The sequence below is a fragment of the Macaca thibetana genome, chromosome 1 (assembly GCF_024542745.1).
Source record: "Macaca thibetana thibetana isolate TM-01 chromosome 1, ASM2454274v1, whole genome shotgun sequence".
Lineage (NCBI taxonomy): Eukaryota > Metazoa > Chordata > Mammalia > Primates > Cercopithecidae > Macaca > Macaca thibetana.
Genome location: NC_065578.1, coordinates 56856968 through 56880746, shown reverse-complemented (window position 1 = coordinate 56880746; position 23779 = coordinate 56856968). Strand labels below are relative to the sequence as shown.

General features: G+C 38.8%; 1 protein-coding gene across 1 annotated transcript in view; it reads left to right on the top strand.

The window, feature by feature from the left end:
* The window catches only part of DAB1 (DAB adaptor protein 1), a 1249655-nt gene that overhangs the window by 589032 nt on the left and 636844 nt on the right, over positions 1-23779 (top strand). Inside the window, exon 4 of the mRNA XM_050803918.1 lies at positions 16726-16799. The gene's annotated coding sequence lies outside the window, so the exon portion shown is untranslated. The remainder of the gene's footprint in view (positions 1-16725; positions 16800-23779) is intronic.

Below are 23779 nucleotides of genomic sequence, written 5' to 3'. Positions count from 1 at the left end.
TGTTTTTCCTCTAGCAACTTTTTAAACTTAGACAGTTAAATAGACAAATATTCCTCTAGCTATCTCTATGTTAAATGCTAGCTCCTCTAGACTTTCCTAAGGGCAGAAGAATATCAAAAAGTTTTCTATTTTTATTTCATAAATGGAGTTTTCAAGTTGAAAAACTAACCTGTACTCATTAAAGGAAATTTGAAAACACACACATGCACATGAAAACACAAACACATGCACACACGCGTGCGCACACACACACACACACATCATTTTAAAAAAGGAAGAAGAAAAAAACCAACCTTATAACCCAAAAACAACAGATATATTTATTTGGGAATGTGTGTATGTATATGTGTGGGTGTTTTTGAGTGTACACACATATTCATCATGCTTTTTCACTTAAAATACCACATACATTTTATTTAACTACAAAGTACCCTTAAATACTGCTGTAATAGCTACATACCATTTTGAAATGAAAATGTCACTATCTCCATTACAAATAGACACATAAGTTGTTTCCAATTACCCTGTCATAAATAATGTTACACTGAACATTTTTGTTCACAATATGGATTCTGTATTTAGAGATTGCTGTATTCAAAATTTCCCAAAAGTAAAATTATTTAGTCAGTCAATAGTTACAAATACTTATTTAGGGCTCTTGATACAAATTGCTTATGTATTTTATAAAAATATTGTACCTTTTTAAACTTCTACCTATAATGTAGCAAAAGCCTATTTATCTCCCTACTAGCACTATTAAGTAGTTGTCCCTTTTTATTTAAACTATGCTAACTTAATAGGTTTTAAAAAGCCACCAAATTTTGTTAATTTTCATGTATTTGATTGCTTCCAAACTTGACTATTTCCACAGGCTTGTTTATTCATTGTATTAAGTATTTTATTTATAACTTTTATTCATTCATATTGTGAAGCATCAAAATATTCTTCTTATCAATTTGCTTTTTATAGAAGAAAAATTGCTTTTGTCAAATATTTTTATACAAATAATGCTTTTTCAGAATGTTGTTTGGGTTTTCATATTGTTTATGGCGTGGGTTTTAATTTAAATTTTAGAAGGTCGGCATCCTCTAAAGTAATAATAAATATGGTAAAAATTTTAGAAAATGCAAATAAGCAAAAAGAAGAAAATAAAATTGTCCCACTCTTAGTATTCAGTGGTAACTGTTCACAACATTTGATGTATATTCTTTCATCTTTTTCTTATATACTTAAGTACTTTTTACAAAAGTAGGCTCATCATTATGCATTCTACTGTCCTATTTTTTTCTACTTAATATTTAGGAAAATGTTCTAATGGCATTAAATATTCTTTATTATCACTTAATGGCTTTATAATATAGATAAACATTTATTTATCCAGACCACTGTTACTGAATCTCTTTACTTCTTTTACTGTAATAGAGATGTATAGATATCTTTATGGCTGAATCTTTGGACACCTCCATAATTATCAAATTATTTCCTTAGGGTGAAGTTCCCTAAAAGTAGGCTTAAGCAAATTTTAAGGTTTTTATTATATATTATCAAATTGTCCTTCAAACTTATGTCTTAAGTTTATGGCATTGAGTTTATGTTGACATAAAGTGGTAACTGTGTACATAATACTTGAAATAATTTAAAAAGAGCAATTTACCTAGCTATACATGTATTGGAAAAGAAAGATAAATAAATATGCAATGTGCCAAGCACTCAAATTTCCAGAGCAGATAGCTCACAATTTACAAATCTGATAGTTATTTGAATATATTAATATAACTTTATTCCTAAATGTACTAGAGGAAATTGAGTTTGAAAAAATCCCTTATTTGCTTTGTCTATAACAACTTGTCTTTGGTCCCACAAAGTGATATTTTACAGATCAAGTAAAGATGTGGAAGCAGTGGCTCAGAGAACTAATAGTTTATCTACCAAATGCTTACATGTGCCAAACCCTTGCCAACATCCTTTTCTTTTTTTTTTTTTTTTTTTTCACTTAATTTTAGAACAGCCTCATTTTGTGGAAGAGGAAACAGCTTCAGAACAGTTGAGGAGTTTGTCCTAAGTTGCAGAACTGAGATCTGTTTCATTCCAAAGGAGCTCAGTTTTTACCTCCATATTGCTTGCTGATAAACTCTAAGACTTCAACATGAATTTTGGTCCTACACACCCCATTTTATCAACTTTTGCTTGCATTTGCATTTACATTACAATTGACTTTAGAGAACCGAGCACAAGTTCTAGTTGCAGCCTTTGGTCTCTCTCGGTTCCTGTTTATTTTAATTAGGCCATTGTAAAATTGTACATAGCATCCTAACCAGAAGAATTTAATATTAATAAGGATATGCCACATGCATACTATAAAATAATATAAATTAACCCCAGTGGTGATTGTTTATAAAGCCTGAGATACATCTTAATATGCCTATTATTCAACATTGAGCAATGAGTTGTGGTTATTTTTAAAAAAGCATAAAATATTGGGAGGGAAAGATGTTCAACTCTCATTACCGCAGACAATTTAAAGTTTGTAATTAACAAAGTGAAGTATTGTACAGTGCAGTGAGACACAAGAAACATCAAGTCATACCTGTTCAGGTTACTGATGCTTAGTAGAAAAAGTGATGATCTGAGGCCACAAATCCTTTGACTCCCATCTTGACCTTTTACTCATGTATAACTTAGGACAAATCCCTTCTTCCCTCTAAGTTTCTATGTACCCACCTGATGTGGTTTGTGTTTGTGTCCCCGCCAAAATGTCATGTCAAATTGTAATCTCCATTGTTGGGGGAGGGGCCTGGTGGGAGGTGATTGGGTCATGGGGCAGATTTCCCCCTTGCTGTTCTCCTGATCATGAGTAAGTTCACAAGAGATCTGGTTATTTGAAAGTGTGTAGCAACTCCCCCTTCTCTCTCTTGCATCTTCTCCGGCCATGTAAGAATGCCTGCTTCTCCTTCGCCTTCAGTCATGATTGCAAGTTTTTCTGAAGCCTCCCTAGCCGTGCTTCCTGTACAGCCTCTGGAACTGTGAACCAGTTAAACCTCTTTTTCTTTATAAATTACCCATTCTCAGGTACTTCTTTTTTTTTTTTTTTTTTTTTTTTTTTTTTTTTGAGACGTAGTCTTGCTCTGTTGCCCAGGCTGGAGTGCAGTGGCGCGATCTCGGCTCACTGCAACCTCTGCCTCCCAGGTTCAAGCAATTCCCTACCTCAGCCTCCCGAGTAGCTGGGACTACAGGCGCCCACCACCACGCCCGGCTAATTTTTTTTGTGTATTTTTTGTAGAGATGGGGTTTCACCGTGTTGGCCAGGCTGGTTTTGTACTCCTGACCTCGTGATCCGCTCAGCTTGGCCTCCCAAAGTGCTGAGATTACAGGCCTGAGCCACTGCACCTGGCCATCGGATAGTTCTTTATAGCAATGTGAGAATGCACTAATACACCACCTTTAAGAAGAAGTGAAATTTTCTTCAAATGCTTAGGTGGGTTGAATTCAGTATCAAACATGGTAGTCCAAATTGCAGAATAGTGCTAAAATAGTGGTAGAGGAAAAACAGAAAGAATTTGGAATGTCAGTAGTCAGAATGAATACCAAATGATTTCCACCCCCCATTCCCCACCCCAGCTATTATTTCATTTCCCGTAGGTGATCTGTCCACATACCATGTCCTTTGACTCCTGGAGGCAAGCACTTGAGCTGGTCTCTCCATCTGACCCACACTATTCCCTTGTCCATCTGGACTATACTAATCTCTTTCTCATCTAAGAGCCTAGATGAGATTCAGCTCAAGCATCACCTCCTTAAGAAGCTATCTCGTTTTTTGCCCAGGTCTGCTCTAATGCTGAAGGTTCTTTTCCCTGTACTCCCACAATGCTTTGCCCATGATTCTAAAACGTGGTTGTCTCATTATCCTGCCTATGCGGGCACCAAATGAATGAGTGATATAACAATCTCTAGGTCGGGTGCGGTGGCTTATGCCTGTAATCTCAGCACTCTGGGAGACCGAGGTGGGAGGATCACCTGAGGTCGGGAGTTCGAGACCAGCCTGACTAACATGGAGAAACCCCATCTCTCCTAAAAACACAAAATTCGCTGGGCGTGGTGGCGCATGCCTGTAATTCCAGCTACTCGGGAAGGCTGAGGCAGGAGAATTGCCTGAACCGGGGAGGCGGAAGTTGCAGTGAGCCGAGATCATGCCATTGCACTCCAGCCTGGGTAAAAAAAGCGAAACTCTGTCTCAAAAAAAAAAAAACAAAAAAAAACAAAAAACGAAACAAAAATAAAAACTCTAGACAGAGCTTTTGTAGTTAATAGAGCTATTTTTCTTTACCCAGAAAAAGTGGAGGAAGGGAAGAGAACATAATAGCAAACCCTGAGCAGCCAGGAATCTCTGATTGTCTTCTTGGCGTTTAGCTCCTGGGCTACGGCAATTGAGAAGCTAGATATTCTCCAAACCTCGGGATATTTTATCTTTACAGTCACCCTCAAGTCCCAATATTCCTTTTATTCCTGAGGCCAAAACTCACCAGGAGCATTCCTTTCATTATTACCCTCCATGAGAAGCCCACTGCATCAGCCTCTCCACATCCACCGGTTCTGCTAACTGCAGGTCCCACCAACCACGAATCGAAAATACGTTTTTTAAAAAAATAAAAATAACAATACAACAATAAAAATACAAATTTTAAAATGCAACGTAACTATTTACATAGGCTTTATATTGTATTAGGTATTAATATTATAAGTAATCTACAGATTAAAGTATATGGAGGATGTATGTAGGTTATATGTAAATAATACTCCCTTTTATATAAGGGTCTTCAGCATCCATGGGTTTTGGTATGGGGAGTTTCTGGAACCAGTGCCCTGTAGATACCAAGAAACAACTGTACAATCTTCTAGTGAGTTCCAAGACAAGCTAAGGGCTGCACAAGAGAGATTCAAAGACCCCTTGGGTGAAATCATTATCCTGTAAAGTTACAGCATTTATCTCTGGGAATAATTCTAGAGAAAGATTCTGGTGTCAAGAAGGTAACAGAGTGTCACAATAGTCATGCAAGTTAGGAATCATCCCCATTATGAGGTTAAGGGCATCGAGGCTAGTGAGGTTCAGTATAATAGTCAAGGTTGCACAGAAAGAGCCAACCTCTGACTGCAGCTCCAGCTGGAGCCACAGTTCCTGTCCTTTCCACTACACTACAGTGCCTACATTGTAACAATTTGCCTCCCTGCCTGAACTGAGCCTTTAAAACTCAATCTCCTTTAGCAGGGAGCACTTTTAGACAGAGTGAGACAATTTCCTTACTAGTACCTTTTTTTTTTTTTTTTTTTTTTGCCTGAACTATCCAAGGCCAGAAGTCTCATCACGAGGAATAAGATTTGTTTGTAAGTTTCTTATTCTCTACAAATGCACCATTGTTTTCTGTTTCTTCATTTGAGTTGAATTATTTGTTTGTATCTTACTTTTTCAAGGTTTCACGGCATTGCAAGTTCACTTTCCCAGGAAGCCGGCTTTGAGACACATTTGCATGTGGAAAGTTTACTAGGGAGTGAAGGTATCAGGGCCAGTCAGAGTGGGAAGCTAAACAGTGATGCAGTCACAGTAAAGGCTTCAGTCAGTTCCATGGGAAGCTCTGAAGCTGAGATGACCTGCAGAGTTGTGCCAAATTGAAGCAAGGAGGCCAAGGTTTTATATCTTCCCCCTTTGCTGTCAGTCACTGAATACTGGGTGGCCCTAGAAAAGTGGCTGTTCTCCTGGGAGAGGAGGTGCTCTTCAGCCAAGGACGTTAGGGGAGCAAGTTCTCAGCGGCAAGCTGTCAGAGGGCAGCCCTCCCAGCCTCAGCAGAGTGAGAGCTTCAGTGTAAAGGGAGAATCTGTCACACGGTATGTCTTTAGGCTCCTGGGAGGAATCACCTAAGCTGATCTCTCCATCTTGCCTGCGCTACTCCTTTTGCCATCTGTACTTGTGTGAATGGTATACAAAAGGTTGACAACACAGGGCCCACTATCCTTGGTATATCTCAAGAGTCCCGTAAGTGCTAGTGGTGGTAGTGAGAAACCTGTGCCTGAGGCCCTAAGAAGAGGCGGGATGATCAGACACAGCTTGGTGGAATAGCCTTTGACTAAGAGTAGAAAACCTACTTTTGCTGTTCTCTTGTGGATTTGGTAATGATTTATTTGTTCTCTGAGCCTATTTATTGGGGTTGATATGAGAAAGTCTTTAGCATAGCTCTTAGAATATAGTAGGCTCTCCATGAATGCAAACTCAGTCCCATTTTCCCTTCATTTTATATGGTGAGTACTGGGTTAGATATTAACTAATATCTTTCCAAGTTCTTAAATCCATACTGGAATATCGTAATACATTCTCAGATTTTATTGTATTTTTATTATGTGTTCTTTATCGACTAAGCTTATAATTGTCATTATCCATCTTTTTTTTTTGGAGGGGGGTGGTGGGACAGAGCCTTGCTCTGTTGCCCAGGCTGAAGTACAGTGGGGCGATCTCTGCTGACTGCAACCTCTGCCTCCCAGATTCAAGCGATTATTGTGCCTCAGTCTCCTGTGTAGCTGGGATTACAGGTGTGCGCCACCAAGCCTGGCTAATTTTTGTATTTTTAGTAGAGATGGGGTTTCACCATGTTAGTCAGGCTGGTCTTGAACTCCTGACCTCAAGCCATCTGCCCACCTCAGCCTCCCAAAGTGCTGGGATTATAGATGTGAGCCACCACGCCCAGCCCCTATCTTTTTTTCATTTGATTTTTATAGCCATGAAATTCCTAGCTGGAGCACACCTCAGAAATAGTCTAAACTCCTTATTTTACTCATGAGTAAATGAACACAGTGGTCAGGGAAGGGGAGGAAACTGACTTGTTCAACGTCACATAGCAAGTAATGACAGAGTAGAGAACACCATTCATGTTTCCTGACCTATCCCAAAGCTTGTCAACCACCCCACAAACCCCAGCTGCTGCTGGTACGTTCCAGCCTATAAGGCAGCATGATTTGCTTTCCTTGTGTTAACATTATTCTAGCATGTAATGTCTGTGTTTAAGGCAATGACCTGAGAAGTACTTTTATTTCCAGTGCTGCACTTATTTTGCAGGGTTTATTAATTTTATTTATGTATTTGATCTCTCAAATGAAATAATAAACTAATTAGTAGGACAATTTACTGGTGTGCTCTGCCAAGGGTGTTTTACAACCTTGGTGCAAGCTTGTCTAACTGTGATGTCAGCAGATCCACTTTCTGCCCTGCTGCCCTTAATTTCAGCCATCAGATACGTGTGGCAGGTGGCCCTGTGGTGGGGACTTGTGCCTCCGGGAGGCATGACCAAAGATGTCAGGTCATGGGGCAAAAGAATTTTCGCCCAGAAGTCTCCCTGGAATTTGATCCACAGACAGGGTGTTTCATATTGCTTAAAGGGGTGGGACTGGGGTTCCCAGGGAACAGAAGTAAAGTTCCTAGAACAAGAATTTCCAGAGAATGAGGGAAGCGATGTGTGGCGAAGCATTGGAAGTCACAACTGAGAGGTCCATAGTCCATCAAGATTAAGAGCAAAGCAAAGAGGCTGGGCGCAGTGGCACGAGCCTGTAATCCCAGCACTTTGGAAGGTTATCTGCTTGGGGCCAGGAGTTTGAGACCAGCCTAGCCAACATGGCAAAACTCCATCTCTACTAAAAAATACAAAAAGAAAATTAGCTGGGCGTGGTGACATATGCTTGTAATTCCAGCTACTCATGAGGCTGAGTCATGAGAATTGTCTGAACCTGGGAGGAGGAGGTTGCAGTGAGCTGAGATCATGCCATTGTACTCCAGCCTGGGTGATACAGCAAGATTGTGTCTCAAACAAAAAAAAAAAGAAAGAAACTTTGGGAGGCTGAGGCGGGTGAATCACAAGGTCAGAAGATTGAGACCGTCCTGGCTAACAATTTGAAACCCCGTCTCTACTAAAAATGCAAAAAATTAGCCGGGCATGGTGGCGGGCGCCTGTAGTGCCAGCTACTGCGGAGGCTGAGGCAGGAGAATGGTGTGAACCCGGGAGACGGAGCTTGCAGTGAGCCAAGATCACACCACTGCACTCCAGCCTGGGGCACAGAGCGAGACTCCATCTCAAAAAAAAAAAAAAAAAGAAAAAAGAAAAAAAAATGCAAAGCAAGGGGCAGTACGGGGAAATAAATTCAAAAACAATAGACACTGGGACATTGCAAGACACAGAAGCAGGGTAGAAGAGGTTCTGGAAAACACAAATTCATTGGAACAAATAGGGAAATAGTGCCAAAGTTGTGTTTGGTGTACATGGACTTTCCTCCAAGGTGGCCCCATGTGTGTTCTCATAACAGCCAGTACTTATCTCTATCCTTGTCATTGTTTACTTGTCTGTACTCATTTGACCATGAGCACCAGTACATCACCAGGGTCTAGAACCATGTCTAGAATATAAGAGGGCCTCAATAAACATTTGTTGAAGAAAAGGAATGATGAATGGATGACCCAGTAAATGAATAGGTGAATCTATCTGTCAAAGCTACTGGGGGTCCAAGATTTATGACCTATATTATATTCATCTGCTGTCTTTGATGTAATCAGCAGAACCCAACCAAAGACAACATTTTTCAATTATTCATATTTATTATAGACTGATTCAACATAGCAAAGGAGGATCTAACATAAAAGTTTTGAACTTCTCTTGATTAAATTTTCTTTCTTGTTAATGCCCACTACATATATGAATGTATTCTTTTGGGGTAGAGGTAAAGGGTCTCCATATTCTGAAGTTTTGAAGTTAGAATAATTTCATCCAGATTCCAGACTAACTTCTAGATGCCTCCACTTGTCTACTAGCTGCCTTGCAGATATGAATGCTGTCACTGTCCTGTCTGCTGCTAAACTGTCACTGCAGATTAGATGCAACATGACAGTTCTTGTTAAATCAAGTTCCAAATCTCTGGCTGGGAACTGGCTGGAACATTAGAAAGGAAGAGGGTCAGTGGCCCCCTGCAATGGGAGCTAAGAAAGCTCAGGATCCTCACACTCAGCAGTGGGGAACTCCTATCCTGTGATTGGTTCCCCTAGGGTTTTTATTGATCACACCTTTGCTATGATTGGATGTATGCAAATTAGAATATTAGATATAATTTGTGTACATGCTGGCTCTGCTATCCTCATCCAACAGCTGTAGAGTTTTGGGGGATGTGCAGATGAGGTAACCCTAATACGATGCTGTTTACATATGGTGGTTCTCATTGGGACACAGGCAGTCCTCGTGTGTTGATGATCATTAAGTGGTAGGGCCAGAATTGAGACTTGTGATCTTAATTTATAAACTCACTCTCTGTATGGCTCAGACAGGACCAAGCCTCAGAGATGCTGGGGTGGTAAACCCAGGCAGGTGCCAGAGCATGGAGATGTCTTGGAGATCTTTTGCAAATACATATAATTGTTTGAATAATAAGGCTTATAAGGCCTGCCATTCATTCTATGCCTATCACACACTAGTCACTATACTAAGGTCTTTCAAAATAGTACTTAATGTTACAGCAAGCCTGCAATGATATATTCTCCCATTTTAAAGGAGGAAACTAAACTTTAGAAAGGGGAAATAACTTGTCCAGAATCACACAGAGCTCACATGTTATTAAGAAAATATACTAAATTTTCACAGAAAGTAGTAATCATAACCAACAAAGATGTAAAAACTAGGGTAAAACAAACAAATGAAAAGCAGCTATCTATTGTCTTTTTTACTCTGTGATTAGAAAGATAGCAAAGGTAGTGCTTATTAAAAGGTTTACTCTGTAGTACCTATGAACAGCTTATTTGTGTGTTTTTTTGGGAGCTGTGCTTGAGAACTTTGGGCTTATTCCAGTATCTAGAAGCAGAAACTTTTCTAGGCTTCCAGACCCTCTCAGCTAACAAAATGCAGTCACATTCTGGTCCAAGACCTATGTCATGTGTAAGACCACAATAAAAGACCAAATACTAAGTTGTTGCAAAACTAATTGTGGTTATTGCCGTTAAACATAACTGCAAAAACCACAATTTCTTTTTTAGTATATGTGTTGACAAAGCGAGCACGAAAAAATCACAATTACTTTTGCACCAACCTAACAGAATGTGTGTGTGCTCAGGTCTCTCCTTTGAGGTGACTAAAATTGTGTCTTGGGCAGTTCATGCAACTGAAACAGAATATCATGGCTTACCCAATAGCACTTATCTCTCACATTTCTGGAGGCTGGAAGTCTGAGACCAGGGTGGCACCATGATTGGGTTCTGGTGAGGGCCCTCTTCTGGGTTGCTGACAGCCAACTTCTTGTATCCTCACAGAGCAGAAAAAGAGTGACAGAACTCTCTGGAGTACCTTGTATAAGGGCACTAATTCCATTCATGAAGGCTCTACCCTCATGACCTAATCACCTCCTAAAGGCCCCACCTCCTAAGACGATCACATTGGGGGTTCCAATTTCAATATATAAATTTAGCATGGGTGAAGAGTCATAAACATTCAGACCATTGAAAACAGACTTTCCTATGTAGTCACAGCTTGGAGAGAACTGGTTAAATTTTTTACCTCGTTAGGGGTAGAGGTTCTTAACCAAAAGTTGTTAAACAATGCTAGATCCCAAACATGAGCATTTTAAATTTTTCTCCAAATCCTAAAGTTCTATTGTATACTTAAAAGAAGTTACTTTTTGTCCCACTGTATTTGTAGTTTGTGTATTATTTCAGTCAGTAACGTGTGCCAGATCCCCTTTCCCTGCTTCATGTTTCTCCATGGCACTTATCGCCATCTGACATACTTTCTATTCAATTATTTATTTGTTTATTGTCTTTATCTGTCCCCCAGAATGCAAGTTCCATAAGGGTAGGAATATAAGTCTAGTTTGTTATTAAATCCCCAGTGTTCAAATCAACGTTTGGTACAGTTAGACTCTCAACAAATATTTATGAATGTATAATGATGTATGGGTGGATGGAAGAATAGATAGGTGGATGTATGAATGATGAAGGATGGAAGGATGATTGATGATGAAGAATGGAGAGTGGGGGATGAATGGATGGATAGCTGATGGATGGTTAGATGGATGGATGATTGATGATGAAGTATGTAGGGTGGAGAATGAATAGATGGATGTGTTGGATGTATGATGAGTGGTTGGATGGATGGATGGAAATGTATACAGTTGGTTGATGGATGTATGGATAGTTGGTTGCTGGATGGATGGATATGCCTTATTGGCTATGAAAATTTGGGATAAAATTATAGTAATTAAGATAGCATGAATATTTGCACAGAAATAGAAAACTGGTGGAACAAAATATAGAGCCCCAAAACAGACTGTGCATAGTAGAAACTTTGTCATCACAGATACATTATTTCAATGTAGAAATGATGAAATGAGAAATAAATGATACCAGGACAAAGCATAGCTATACAGAAAGATTACTTAATTCTGACTTTATATTATATAAATAATATCAAAAGCATAACTTTAAAAATATTAGAAGTAATTATAGGTCTTTATGAACCAGGTGTAAGAAAGAATTTATTGAGTAAAACTAAAAAGAAGCACTTACCTTAAAGGAAAATTAGGTGTTTAATAGTGAGCATGAATTTTCTCTTATTTAAAGTGGAAACATAAGATAAAATGGAGAATGCAAAAGCAACAGAGAAAATAAATGAAACAGAGTTGGTTCTTTTAAAAGATCAAAATTTATAAATCTTTAGCTAGCTTAAGAAAAATGAGAGAAGAATTAAATATATTTCATTACATTAAAATTTTAAACGTTTAATATGTCATTTTAAACAAAATGTTCACATAGGAAAAATATTTTCAACATATATACCCACATAAAAGTTGGTATTGAGAGCAAATAAATTTAGTATAGAACATAATTATAACACACCCCCATATACCACCACATATCTTAGTCAAATAATATCATTTTACCATTTTGCTCTTTCCTCTACTTAGTATCCTCTTCCTATAACTTGTGCCCACACCTATTTTAGGACTTTACTAAATGTTGCCTTCTGGTGAGGTCTTCCGTAACTACTCCATTAAAAATGGGACTCCCATCCTCAGCACTCTTTTTTTCCCTTCTCTGCTTCTAGTTTTTCCATGGCACATATGACCATCTGACATACTAGGTGTTTTACTTTCTCTCTATTGTTTATTTATTATTTATTTATTTTTAGTGTGTGTTGTCTCTCTTCTATAACAACCCAATAGAAAAATGGACATATGGAAAAGCAAATCACTGAAGGGAAAACCTAAATAGGCAATTAAATAAACTACAGAAGAATGTTTTATCTCACTATTGTATTTTAATATGTAGAGAAATACATGCTACAACATAATAAGATATTTTATATCTATCGAATTGGAAAAATGTTTAAATCTGATCTGACAATACCAAATGCTGGTAATGATGTGAACTAACACCAGATTGGTATACATGCTGCTGTCACTCTGTAGAGCAATATCTAATAGGCCGGGCACAGTGGCTCAGGCCTGTAATCCCAACACATTGGGAGGACGAGGAAAGTGGATCACCTGAAGTCAGGAGTTGAGACCAGCCTGGCCAACATGGCGAACCCCGTCTCTACTAAAAACACAGAAATTAGCCTGTTGTGGTGGCGGGCTCCTGTATTCCCAGGTACTAGGGAGGCTGAGGCAAGAGAGTTGCTTGAACTGGGGAGGCAGAGGTTGCAGTGAGCTGAGATAGTGCCGCTACACTGCAGCCGGTGGGGGGCAGAGCGAGACTCCATCTCAAAAATAAAAGTAATAATTTTGAAGATGCATGTACTCCATGGCACAACACGTCCACCAATAAATCTCGCACATAGGTACCCAAGGAGTATACGTTGTCCATTGCAGCATTATTTGTGTTAGCAAAATTTGGAAACTGCCCAAATACCATCAAATATGGATCATTAGGCTAAAATATAAATGTGATAAAATACTATCTACATGTTAAAATAATTATCTCTAATGGACAAAATCTTGAAAATATAGTATTAGAAAAAATAGACTTTAAATGGATACCTACAGTTAGGATACCGTCTAAATAAAGTTCTAAAACATGCAAACCAGTAGCATATATTGTTTATGAATACAAATTTGTATTAGAAACAGAAAAATTTGCATGAAAATTTAGGAGAGTTGTTATCTTTGTGGAATTGGGAAGGAATTCATGGGAGAGTTTGCTTATTTCTACGATGTTTTATATTTTAAAAAAAGATCTGAAGCAAATAAGACAGAATGATAATATCTGACCAAGCTGGCATCAGTACATAGGTTTTTGTTATAATTATGTCTATATTCAGGTTCATGCTTGAAATATTTAATAAGAAAATAAGTAGGAGGCCCTTAAGTGGGACTTAAGAGGGAATAAAATTCAAGTTGTTGCATTCCAAATAACAAAATGCAACAAGGTAAAATTGTAAACTGAACTTTGTGTAAGTCAAAGCCTGTGTCCAAACCCAGATTTAGTGCCTTCTTTTCGTAACGGTTAATGAGATTAGGTTTTGGAACCAGACATTCTGGGTTTGAAACTTGGCTCAGACACTCATTAAGTGTTTAATACTGAGCATCAATTTTCTCTTATTTAAAGTGGAAACATAAGATAAAATGGAGAATGCAAAAGCAACAGAGAAAATAAATGAAACAGAGTTGGTTCTTTGAAAAGATCAAAATTTACAAATCTTTAACTAGATTAAGAAAAAATGAGAGAAGAATTAAATAACTAAAATAAGAAATGAAAGAGGGGACATTTCTTCCAATTTTACAGAAATCAGAGGATTATAAGTAGAAAACAGGACTTCCTAATGTAACCACATAATGATTACATTCTTGCATGCTGCCCAGATGGAGCCAATTTTTCAAGGCAGGGCAATTGCAATAGAGAGTTTTTTACACGTAGAGCCAGCTAACGGAAGACTGGGATTTTATTCTGACTCAAATCAGCCTCCTAGAGGATTTTGGGGCAGGATTTTTCGAAGGTAGTTTCGGGGAAGGGGTGGGGGTGGCTAGAGCAATGGGTGCTTGCTGCTGATTGATTGGGGTACAATCATAGGGGTGTGAGAAATGGTCCTTCTGCAGTGCTGGTCACAGGTGAGGTCACAGACATGATTGCTGGGTCCAGGTGGAGCCACAGGTCATCAGACATGCCAAAAAAACTGTAAAGTTATTTCAAAAGGCCATTCTTAGGTTCTGCAATAGTGATGTTATCTGCAGGAGTAACTGGGGAAGTTGCATATCTTGTGAACTTTGAATAATGGCTAGCAATGATTTCACCTTAGCAAAATTCAGGTTTCTCTATCCTCCTAGCCTTCTGGTTTCTTATTAGCTTTAAAAGGTGGTTGGGATTTGGGAAGGCTATTATCATTTAAACTACAAATTAAGTTTCTCCCAAAGTGACCTTGGTTTAAGCCCATAAATAATGAAGGGCAACTTGAAGACTCAAGGCAAGAAGAGAGTTGGTCAGGTCAGATCACCCTCACTGCCGTAATTTTCTCACTGATATGATTTTTGCAAAGGTGGTTTCACTAACACCAAATATAATGAGGATTAAATGAGAAAATATTTGTAGAGTGCTTAGCATACTTTAGGCATATAATATAAAGGAAGATCGATGTGTGTTTAAGAGCTCCAGGTCTTTACATAAAAAGATATGAACTTGAAGCCTGTTTTGAATTCCATGCTTTCTGTCATTTTTTTGTTTGTTTTCTACAATAACCCTGTCAGGTTGGACTTATTATCCCACTTTATGTATAAGAAAACTGAGACTTAGAGAGGTCAAATAACTTGTTCAAGGTTACCTAACTCTTAAAAGACAAAAATGGGAATTAAACCAGGTCTACCTCCAGAAAAATATAACTGTATATTAATACCCTGGCTATATATCACTAGTTTTATGAGTAGACTAAGTTGAATTTCTGAAAAGCACTACAATAATCTATCCTGTAACCTTTTTTCCCTTGAACAGGGAGTCGACCATTCATTTCTGAGTAAAACTAATAATAAGCCTCTACTTAGTTTATATATATGTAACTCCAAATGTGTAAAATAACTGAGTTGTTGTAATGGGATATTGTTACTAGATAAATATTCCTGCCTTAAACAGATTCTTGGTCTTGGAATACATTGGAAAATCACTAGGCTGTAATATTTTATTATATTGAGTTTGTGTGTGTGTGTATATTTTTAACCATAAGATCTGTTTTTTTGTTTTACTGACTGCTCTGAAAAATTGCTGCCTTCCTGCTTTCCATCTTCTTGTATCTTTTATGAATCCAAATGGAACATCACTTTTTATTGTCACTGATTATTTTGAATGAACAATTTTCTTAGTATAATTTTCGTCAGGTCAATTTCATTAATTAATTCTTTTGTTCATTCATTCACACCTTCATTCCTCCCTTAGGCAGCAAACATTGATGGAATGACAATCGTGCCAGTCTCTGACTAGGTTTATGGGAAGCAAAGTTTAATAAGGCATAAAAACGTTATCAGAGGCACTCACAACCATGGGAGGCAGAGATGGAAATGGATAATTCCAGTACAGTGTTACCTTCAGAACGGAGGTATTCCTGGGGAATAGGGAGTCCCCAACTAATTGAGAGAAGTGATACAGAAATTGTGATATTGGAGCTGAAACTTCTGTTTGATTCTTTTCTCTCTGGAAGAATAATGCATGCTCTCTGTAGAAAATTTGGAAAGCATAAAGAAACAAGGGAAAAATAACCTGCAATCATATTCCAAAGATGACCACTGTTATTTTTGAGGACCAACCCATGGATAAGCTTAAACTTTATCAACAATTTTGTTACATTATACAAAATATATTTTCTAGATACTCAACATTTAAAAATTTGTTTTTATATGTACATATTATTCTTCTACTCAGAAATACCAACTTTTTTTTTTTATTCCCCTGTGGGGTGTTTCCCTCTTACGAATAACCCTATGGTGAATATCCCTGTGCATAAATACCAGTCTGCCTTCATAATTGTTTCCTTAAGAAGGAATCCAGCCAGCCTGGGCAACATGGTGAAATCCTGTCTCTATAAAAAAATGCAAAAATTAGCTAGGCATGGTGGCACACCTGTAGCCTCAGCTACTCAAGGGGCTGAGGCAGGAAGATCACGTGAGCCCAGGAGGTTGAGGCTGCAGTGAGCCATGATTCCGCCACTGCACTCCACACTTCAGCATCGGCAACAGAGTGACACCCTGTCTCTAAAAAAAAGAAGACGAAGAAGAAGGAATGCAGAAGCTGAATTACAGATTAAAGGGTCTGATCGCTTTTCAGACTCAACATTTTCTCCAGTGCCTTCCTGTTACTGATCTCAAGGCAAGAGAGCCCAAGCTCTTTAGAAAGTCAGATGAATTACAAATGTGGGGAAGTTCTTTAAAAATTCTTATGCTCTTTTGTGTATGTATAGATATGTATGTATGTACATATGTATGTATCTCAGACGCAAACAGACACACATATCCTGATTCTCTTCTAAGAGGCATTCTGTGACTACCTCTTGCCTCATGCACAGTGGTCTGTGTTTGTTGAATTTTTTGTCAGTTGTATTTTTATTTTATCCATCTCTCTATTTCCAGTGCCTGGTGTATGGGAGGAAGTTAGAAAATGTTTCTTGACTGAGAGAGAAGAAAAACAAGACCATTAAATAATTAATGTTTACTTTTTTAATATCATGTTTTGTTTGTTTTCAGCACTCAGGAAGACATGGTGGTGAGCCCTGACTCTCAGTCTTCATGATTGAAGAACTCTTTTGCACAACACAAGGGTAAATATATCTTTCTCCTTGGAAAAATTTCCCACAAATATCTCTGGGTTCTCTCGAAGTGGTAGCTTTTGTATTTTGTGTTCCTTCTTAAAACACATCAGAGGGTTCATGGAGCCTTTGGAATTAGTGCTTCGGGTTGCTTTTCTCTAGTCGACTTTGTGTTTATCGTTACAGGAAGAGAATATTGATTCTCTTTTGTCTTTTCTTTAAGTACCTAGAAAATGTCATTAGGATCCTTAGGTTTTCCTGCCTCTGTTTTAGCCACTTCTAATAGATCATCTCAGATGGGCTTGATTTTCAACAGAACTGTGTTAGCTCTCTTTCTTAAATGCACCGCTCCACCCCACCGCCCATTTCAATATACTTACCAACAGAGGAAACTATTCTCAACTGTGGAAAATAAAGTCAAACAATATGTAAGATAAATGCAGAAACATGGAAAACAGGCTTGCAGATTTATGAGCACAAAGGGAAAGTACTGTTATTTTGACGTCCTAAACTTTTAAATGATGGCAACACTGAATTATGTACTTCATACAGGAGCCAGGAAGGCACAATTGAAAACGCCTATTCTTTTGACAAATTAGAAGCATTCATTCCAATATCTATTTCTTGTTTACTGGGGATAATGCTGAATGAATCACAGACTGGTGGATGGATGTCCCTTCCCACACTTTTAATTAGCAGCACTGCCTATTAGGATGAACAGAGCATTGCTCTTCTGCCATAGATTACCCCTAACCCCCCTTAAATGGAATAGAAATCTTATTCTCCACAAGGTAATATTCATCTCTTCCCCAGCCAGACAAGCATAGAAAATTAAACAATGGTCCATTAAAAGCCCAGATAATATATTTATCATTTCCAGTTTATGTGAGTTTGCAAGGCAAATATGAGTGGGAGCTATTTGTTATGGTACCTTGGGGAACAACAGGACTGGAGAAGGAGCAGGGAGGCTGCAGGATCTGAGACTTGTAAAAATTCACTTAAAATATGAGAAGCTATTGGAGACAGAGGAAATTAATTACTCTGAGGGACTCAAATGTCACTACTCATTTAAGTGACCTGGTGAGGAAGCTGAGAAACCTTTTTACTGAGGGTTTCTATAGTGGAGGAAGTTGGGAGCTGGGATTCCTCAGCTGTCAATTTTTGTATTTCTTTGGTGGCTTATTGACATGTTAAGCTGATTTGCACCCCAGCCTCCTCTAATGAGTAGAGTTCAATGAGAAATGGGGTTGGGGTGGGGGAACACTTGCCTCCTCCCTCTGCCCCACCACCACCATAGGCTGGCCAGGTTATTCAGATGAACTTCACCATGTAAGTAACTGCTGGACCTAGGGGAAACCTGTAATTTGCTGCGATAGAGAGAAAAGGCTGATCATTTGATGCTGGACTGAGTTTGATCTTTTATTATTGCCTTTCCATCCACAAAGCTATTCTCTGAGGTAAAGGGAATTTGGGAAGACAAATTAAGGTTTTCTACCTAAGGAGGACTAGGGAGCAGTAGCTTCTGAAAACAGTCATCTTTTCTAGATTGCCTGTCTAATACATCTCTTTAATGAATTCTGCCTATAGACTGAGGTTGAAAATATATAGATTTGTGATGACTTAAAAGTTTAAAATCAGTAAGCATTGAGAGCAATGGAGTAAAAGCTTTCTCATACATGTGCCTTACCTAGACTCGGAAATTCAATGTTTTAATTTGAATTCTGCCATTATGCCCCTGTGAGGCCGTATCCAAGGCACCATAGTCCTTCCAGCCTCTGTTGGATGATTTATAAAGCAGGAACAACAATATCTATCTTCTGTGATTGTTAAGAAGATCAATGTGCCAGAAGAGCTTTGAAGGAAGGAAATAGCATCTGGGTGTGTGGTATCCTTATCACCTATTGGTATATTCTGTTTTAAAAGTATTCATTCTCAAACATTGAGGAAACTCAGTGGTCTGCATTCTTGCTTGGGTCAAGGTTAAGGGGCTCGGTAGTACCTCCTGGCTTGTTCAATTAGGAATGGTAAATCAACAAGCCAAAGAAGGAAGAGCAAATGTTGACCTGAGGACTTCTCTAGGAAGACATTATTTACATGGTTTGGGGAAAAAGAAAATAAGTAAGTGAAGCCTACCCTTGGAGAAGGTGGGAGCCCTGGATGTTCGCCTCCAGGGAAGTCCCAAGAAGTTACCACCTCTCCAACTGGAAAACATCCTATGCTTTCGAAATAGAGACACATCATTTATTTGAAGGTGCATCACTGATAAAATCATGCATTGCTGAAGGTAGTGGAGGCAATGTTTGAAGGTTATTCATTTATTCCTAGAAAGAGATGATGAAGTAAACTAGGGCAGTGTCAGTGAAGATAAGAAAAGAGAGCTTTGAGAGTCCTTTGCAAGGAAGAACTTCCATGCTTCAGTAGCCCTGGTGGCAAGCATGTAGAATAGGGAACAGTACAGTGACTCCACACTTCAGAGTGTTCCCTAGGTGCTTGTACTGTCATTAATGGAAATGTCAAAAAGAGGAGGATGCAATCTCTCCCCACAAGGAGCTCAATGGGTAAACAATAATCATATAGAGCAGACAGAAATAAGCCCAGGAGAGCAATGCTTGGAACTGTACTGAGAAAGGGTGCTACTTGAGCTGGACCTCAATGATGAGCAGTCTGTGCTGGGCGAGAAGGGTTCGAGGCAGACATTCCACAGAAGACCAGCTGCATACAGCAGCACTGAGCCACAGTTGGTTAGAGAGAAACACACTTGGCCTGTTATATTTCTTCAGCAACCAGAGAATTTTGGGGCTTGTTTTCTGGGTTTTTTTTGTTTTGTTTTGTTTTGTTTTGTTTTTTTTGTTTTTTGTTTTTGAGATGGGGTCTCACTCTATGTCACCCACATTGGAGTGCAGTGGCATGATCTTGGCTCACTGCAGCCTCAACCTCCTGGGCTCAAGCGATCCTCCCACCTCAACCTCCCAGGTAGCTAGGACTACAGGCACACACCACCATACCTGGCTAATTTTTTCATTTGTTTGTAGAGATAGGGTCTTGCTATGTGGCTCAGGGTAATCTTCAACTCTTGGGTTCAAGCGAATCTGTTATCTCAGTCTCTCAAAGTGCTGAAATTACAGGCATTAGCCACCATGCCCAGCAGCAACCAGAATTTTGTACACCAGCATGTGTTCAGTGATTTTCAAAGGCTTTCATGGCTATTGTTGTGTCCTAGACATGGTAGACTACCTGCCTGTCCTCATTAGCCACTCTTGTAGTAGCCCAGGGACCTGTCCTGAGAAGGTTCAGAATGCATTCTGAATAGTTGCTAAAGCAACTATCCTCATTCCTTAGTGTTCTCTTGTGGATTTTTTGTTTTGTTTTGTTTTGTTTTGTTTTTTTGCCATTACCTTTTAGAATTACTCGAAAGTCTTCAGTTGGCATAATTGAGCCATTGGTTATTCATTTATTGTATTGTTTTAATTTGTCCATCTTTATATTCATCTGTAGCCATCATAGGTGAGATAGTATGCCTTTCCCATTTGGGTAATAAGATGGTAATAAGACAGGAAAATGTTTTCTTGCTGTTTTTTCTTTTCTCTCCTTTCTTCAATTCTTCCCTTTAGTGCCTCCTATATGACTCTTTATTTTTATTTTTTCAGATTACCTGTACTTACCCTTCTACTTTTCTTCTTCATTCTTATAGAATCATACATTTTCCAATTTGAAAGAAAGTAGAAGATTCTAGATATCCAGGCCCCAACTGTAAAAACTTTGAGAGTGCTCTTAACCAGGTGGTAATTTCCCCTTTCTTCTCTGTTATTTTTGGTGGCAGTGGTGATGCTGCTTTTCAAAGCTGAATGTCTTAGATTCAAATCTCTGCCCCAAGACGTAACAGCTGTCTGACATTGAACAAATCAATCTCTTTAAGCTTCAGTTTCACATCAGGAAAATGAAGGTAGCAATAATACTTTCCACAGAGGATTGTTCTAAGACTTAAACAAAATAATGCATGTGAAAGGGTCTGGAACATTACATAGTCTTGACTTATAATGTTAGCAGTTATTAGTGCTCATAATAATAAACACATTCTTGTAAACTTTTAAAATGCAAAGGGCAGATACGTTCATCTTTTTGACAACAAGGAAGGAAGAAGCTGAAGAGACTCTTTCCTACTGTATAGCTGGTCTTATAAAATGAAAATTCCTAAGGGCAGAGACACTGACAGTAGCTAAATCCCTGGGTGCACAGGGAACCCTCCCTGGCTGGAGAATAAACTGACTGCTAAACAGTCAGAAGGCCTGCTAGGTTTCTAAGCTTCTCCTGAGCCTCCAGAGAGCATCTCAGTCAGCCCTCTGCCAGCTACAATATTCCTTCCTGAATAGCATGGTAGCTTTGTAATATACCAATGTAACTAGATTGAATTACATTACCAAGAATCTGGTTTCTTGGTATGTTTTCAGTTAGGTAGGCCACAGGGAGACTTGGGGGATATAGGAGGATAGAAGGGAGGTGGCAGCCATCCTATAACTCACATGCTGTTGCTCATCTGTGGATCCAGATGAACCTTGGTAGCATGAAGCAGCATGTGGGCCTGTAACTGCTTTCCCCCTCCCTGGATTCTCTTTCAGCTTCTCCATGGCCATGTCCAGATGTGTGTGCTTAGCTCTTTGACAAAAGACTCTGGCTTCTACAGGTCACCCATATCATCAAGCTGTGAAGCAGTAAAAACCAAGGTTCTCATTCATTCTCATGGGATTTCAGCTTATGCTTCCAGATTCTGAACTGCTCTCAATTTCCCCCTTTAAACCTATTTTCCCTTCCTAATGGCCTGCCCAGTGGGCTTCAAGCTCCAGCATCAGATGTGAGACAACAGACTTACAGACTGCCTAACCAGTCCCCACAATTGCATAAGACCAAATCTCTCTAGTAAATAAATAGTGCACATATAGTTATAAAATATATATATTATATAATGTATTCATTTATTCATTAGTGGAACAGAACCAACCACTAATAGATTATATATGTGTGTATGTACATATGTGGGCATGTGTGTATATGTGTGTGTGTGTGTATATATATATACACATAGACACACATATGTGCATGCACATATACATCATCTACAAGTGCTTGTTTCTGCTTCTCTGGTTGAACCCTGACTGATTCAGACAGGCATGAGCTTTTTATAATAGAGAATTCCCTACTTCATAAGGGAGCCCATTTATTTTCTCGCTTCCCTCTATGACTCCCTTTTCTGTAATACAGCAAAAAAGAAATTAACCTTGTAATCCAAAAATGTTTTTCAGCCCTGATATATCCTACTTTCTCTTCTGGATTTGTGCCCCTCTCAGCCCTAAAGCATCTTACCACCTCTCACTGCCACAGACCTCACCCATTCCAGTTCATTCTCTCTAGTTTCTCGCCTTTTTTGAACTTCCGAATCAGGCTCCTCATAAAATTAACCCCGTAAGTAGTACTATGGCTGGAGAGGCTCTTCTGACCATTTCATTTTGCCATACTTGTTTCCTCTTCATCCTCCCTGTGCCTTTTGAAGGTAATGCCTTGATTCTGAATGTTGATAAGGCACAAGGTGATATAGAGGGAAAAGAGGAAATCAGAGAATTTAGAATCAGAAGACCCTTGTTTGTGTCTGGTCACCACAGAGTGCATCTGTTTATTTAGCTTCTAAGGGCCTCAGTTTTCTCAGTTGTGAAATGTGCACACTAATCGTTGACCAGCCTATTTTCAGACATTCTCTGAGTCCACTGAAACCTGAGCATCCCTAGATGTTTGAGGTCCTTGAAACTTGAATCCATCTACCCGATCTCGGATTAGCCCAAGCCTAGGTTAGGGAAGTTCCAGTTGTGACCAGTGTCGGGCTTAAGAATTTGTAATGGAACAGCAAATCAGGACACATTTTTTAATAAAAATAAATATCTTGAAGTAGTAATAACCTAAATTTGCATACTATTCAGGATCTACCATAGTAAATTTTTGCCTAAATTGTTTCCTGAAGAAGCTGAAGAAATTGAATATATAGTGGTTCCTTTTAAATAAGAGTATATGTAAAATGTCCTTGTATATCAAAAATATCACAAAGGGAAAACACTGAAATATGAAAGAATAACTAAACATTCTCTTCCTTAAACCAGTTAATAACTAACATAAAAGCAAGTGCAAAGCAGACATGACAGAACAATCTATTATAAATCTGACTACAAATGAGGAACTAAAAGCTCTAAGTAAGAGACTTTTAAATAGGAACACAGCCAAGTGATTAAATTAAGTATATACAAATGAAACTGTTATGAATGAATCATGTAACTATCCATTCAAAGACCAGAGCCTCTGACCTCTCAAGCAGAGGGTATCCATGCAAAGAGAAGAGGTAACTCTAGGAACATCTTATTCTTAAAATGCAACATAGGCAGCCAATTGTGAGTGCACAAACCTGGCTAGAAAAATCTCCGTAATTGGCAGGTATATTGCCCCCAGACAGAGAAGTGGAGGATAAAAGGTGACAGCTGAAATCCACATTGATGACCAAGCCTCATTCTGCTCCCCTGCACACATTTATATGTGAACAATAGCCAAAGTTGAATAGCTGGCTTTTCCCCCACTGTCCTCCCCCAGCACACATCCTGCCTATCTTACAAACATCAAACAAGTGCTGAAGTCCAGCATCTGGCACATGGTAGGTGCTCAAGTAATATTTGTGTGAGGGGCACAGGTATTAATGAATTGCCAAGGAACTCATGGAGAAAGTCTAGAGATACCAGCAGACATTATGACAGCATCTGGGACAAAATGATACGGAAAAAAAAATGCCCAGGAGAATTATTCTCTACTAAAGATTTAACACGCTGATGTTCATAACACCTCACCTGCCAAAGGTATCCTATTCAAAATGAAGGAAGCAACAGAACAGGATTAAATTGACACAGCTGGAGAAGGTCTGCCTGTGTGTGAAGAGCCGAATGTTATCTCCAGGCAACGGATGG